Genomic DNA, 3,931 nt, shown 5'->3' with positions numbered 1-3,931 from the left:
AGGTGTGAAGGTCGGGGCTGTGCCCGCAGCCCGCTGCCATCCCCCGCCGCCACCACCGCCCCTTCCCGCATGCAGCCACGCCGCCGGGGCTTGTTGTTTTACCTGGTTTTAATGCTCGAGGATCGGCTCGCTCCCCCCACCCCGTTTTTATTTTTTTCCTCGCCGGTCCTTCCAGCCCTTGGTGCGAAGCCTCATTCCTCGGCGAGCATCGCTAATAGCGTTGGCAGAGAGCTGGCATCGACTTGCACTTAATATTCCTGCCCCATTGGATCTGCTGATAAATCTCAACTCTGACGTCAAAGTCTTCACTTATATTCATGATCCAAGTCTGTGAATCAGAGGCGCTGTGATCAGAATAACAACAAGGCTGGCTCCCCTCTCGCTCCCCATCCCCGCACACCCGCGGGCACGCCCCGCGCCCGTTCATTCATCAGCCTCCCGCCGCCCCGACGCGCCTCCCCAAGGTCGGGCCCGCTGCACCTGCGTCCTGCGGATGCAGCTTGGGCACCGGCCAGGCCCGGCCGCCTCGCTGGGTTTATTTTTACCGCTTGTGCCGAGCGACGCGGGGATGGATGCGAAGGGAGGGCGGCGATCCGGCGCGGCTCCGGGGCCGCGATGCTCAAGGACAATGCCCGGGACAGCGGCACCGGCCCCGGCGCCTCCGGGACACGGCGGCTGAGGCTGCTCGGGGATCCAGCCCGGGCCAGGGGCATCCCTCCGCGGGGAAACGCCGCGCCCCGGAGCCTTCGCCCCACACGGGTTCCCTCCAGCCAGCGAAAAGCTGGGGTGAGGAGGAGCTCACGGGAATCGGGACCTGCCCAAGGACGCTGAGTATGGGGTCTGTCCCCCTCAGCGCAGCACCCACCCATCCCCAGAGCTTCCTCCCCGACTGTTTGGGAAAGGAGCAGCCTGGGAAGGAACAAATCCCAAAGACACGAGTATTTTTCCAGCTATAAATGGCTCCGTGATTCATCTCGGGAGCAGGATCATCAAAGCAGGGATGCTCAGCTCCTGGATCCACAGCATTTCAGCTACACCTTCTCCCATTTTTCCTACTCGTTTCATAACACTCCAGCTTCCCCCTTTCATCCCCCTCTCTCTTCCAGGCTGCTGCAGCCAGCTCTGCGCCGCATTTCCAGCTCCCGATGTGCGGAGATATTTAGGTGAACAGCAGCGCTTCTGGCTGAACCCAACCGCCCCAAATTGGAGCATCTGGGTTGCTGTGCCCGGGGAGGGGGAGAGACTGAACAGCCCTGCCCGGGGATGGGGAGAGGTTGAACAGCCCTGCCCGGGGATGGGGAGAGAATGAACAGCCCTGCCCGGGGATGGGGAGAGGTTGAGCAGCCCTGCCCGGGGATGGGGAGAGAATGAACAGCCCTGCCCGGCTCCCCCCGGCATCAGCTCAATACAGAGCCATGAGTGCCTTATCCTGAGAGATTCAGGGCCGAGAAGCACAAGCAGGGACTGAGCTCCTGTTTCTGGCAGAGCACGTGGCACAGCTGAGTACCAGGGTTTCATGTCACTTAAAAGCAGAAGCTACAGATGACGCAGAAAATCCAGGGAATATGAGCCTATTCCTTCATCATACAAAATAAAACCTGCAAAGAAGCAAAAGAAGAAGTTTGTCTCAAACTGGGGCCTGTGATTTGTAAGACGCAGAAATCAGCCCTAGGGCTGGTGTAGGTGTAGTGGTGTAAAACTATCACCTAAAGCAGGGGTAAAGGTGGCAATATTTCAGAAATTCAGATAACATTGTATCATCAACAACATTTTTTTGACTCCTTCTCTGATGATCGCTTGATTCCATCCAGGCTTTTATCAGTGTGCTGGGAAAACAGTACTTGTGAAGCATTTCTAAAGGAGGTAGGAGGATAACGGGAATTCCAGTCACAGCTGCTCTCAGCAACTCACCTGCGGGACGCGCTGCAGGGAGCGCACGGCAGGGGCAGAGGGGATGCTCCGGCCGTGCCTGGTGCTCTGTGGGGTCCGAGCGGGGCTGTCCCCGCTGTCCCCAGCCCAGCACACAGCGGTGTGTGTGACCCGGCCTGGCCCCTGCGCCCCGGAGCTGCCCCTGGCAGGGACACGAGCGCTCCAGAGGGTCCCGGCTGATCCCAAACCCCGTGGATCGCTGCAGCTGCCGTGGCTCTCCTGCTCCATCCAGCATCCCACCCTTCCTGCCCTCTGCCCTCCAACACCCGGCACTCCAGGGCAGCCCCTTCCCTCCCACCTCCAGCTCCTCCCCGCGGCATCCCAGCACAAGTTCGCCCCAATCCCGGGATGTTTTTGCCGTGTCCTACAGGAACACCAGTCCCTGGCAGGTGTTACCCCCCGGGCTCCAGCAGTTCCCCTTTCCATGCACACATCCCAATGGATTGCAGCCAGTGCTGGGAGCTTCTCGTCCCCCTGCTCAGGGAAGAGCAGCCCCATGTCTCCAATGGGAATTTTTGGGGTTTCAAGGGGGTGCAGTGGATTGGCAAATACCCCAAGAATGCTGAGGTTTTCTGGTGACAGAAATGACATTATCTGGCCCCTGTTAAACCAGGGCTTGCTGTGCCCAGAGCAGCCCTGTTGCGCATGAGAGGACCAGCCACTGCACACCCTGTTTTCAAGGCTTGACAATCTACTTTTTCAAGTTGTATTCAATGTTCTGAGCTCCCTGAGTAGCTGCAAGACCATTCTGGGAATATTCATATATTAGATATGGGAATTTATCTGTATTTAAATTACAGAGTCAATAGAGAGGAGCAAAGATCAAAGCTAAGCAAAGACACAAGCCTGACACTAATTACAGAGCAAGAGGCCACCAGCCCCACCTGGGAATGCTGTTCAGCATGGAAAATATCTCCCACCTTCATTCCTCACCATCTTCCTTGGATTTTGGCCCTTTGGGGAAAGCTCAGTGCTGAACAAGGCAGGTTTTCCTGTGGCACTGCCCTGTGGGGATGCTGGGTGCTCCCAGGGCTTCACCTGGGGCTCATCCTCCCTTACAGTTTGTGCATTTCTGGTTAAAACACGTGGGTGGCAAGTTAAAACCGGGGTGGCAGTCACTGATGACGTGATGTCCCAGGCCCAGCCCACTGGGAACCAAAGCTGGAGCAAGAGCTGCTGTCTAAGGGCACACTGGTGGTACAGAGGGATAACCACAACTCCAATCCTCCACCATTTTCACCTCCACAAGCATCAAAATCAGCTTTACATCTTTGCTTTGGGGAAAAGTCATCACCCCTGGCATCCCACCAGCTTTTCCCAGCCCAGCTCCCACTCCTCTGGGAGCATCCTGTGCTGAGCTGACAAACCCACGAGCTCCCTGCCTCGTGCCCCCGAGCCAGGCTCAGAGCTGGAACGTTCCCCACATTTTATTTCTCTTTTCTGAGCGGATCCAGCCTCGTTCCAGCACCTCCCTTGTTCCCTGTTACTCCAACGGTGCTTGAGGAGCTCGAAGCAGGAAAAGCTCAGCTATAATTAGCAGTGCTGACTAATCAGGGTGGCAAACAAGCCCTCCCCAAAACGGGGCCGTGGGGGCTTTGCTGCTGGGTGCGCTGGAGCCCTACATTCAAAGGCTTTGCATAATTCCTGGTGGAAATGAGGCCATTTTCTCACTGCTGCCACTGGAAAGATGGGAATTCTCCTAGAGCTGCCCCAGCTGCAGCACCCCAGCCTGGAGGGAAGGACCAGGGCTCCGTGGTGGGTTGGGCTGGTTGAGGTGTAGGTGCAAAGCCAGGCATGGGAGGGTGGCAGGCAGGAGTGTGGCTGATGAAATCATCCAGCTCTGGGGAAAAGCAGCTGATTTGCCTGACAAGCCTCTCTCCAGGTGGCTGGAGTGGGCCCCTTCCAGGTCCTGGCTTGCAAGGGTGACCTGTGCCACAGCACTGCTGCAAGCCTGACTCTGCCTCTTGGAGAGCCATGGGTGGGTTTGGCTCTGCCAGCAGCA

The sequence above is a fragment of the Geospiza fortis genome, unplaced genomic scaffold, assembly GCF_000277835.1.
Source record: "Geospiza fortis unplaced genomic scaffold, GeoFor_1.0 scaffold117, whole genome shotgun sequence".
NCBI lineage: Eukaryota > Metazoa > Chordata > Aves > Passeriformes > Thraupidae > Geospiza > Geospiza fortis.
Note: the sequence above shows the minus strand (reverse complement) of the source record.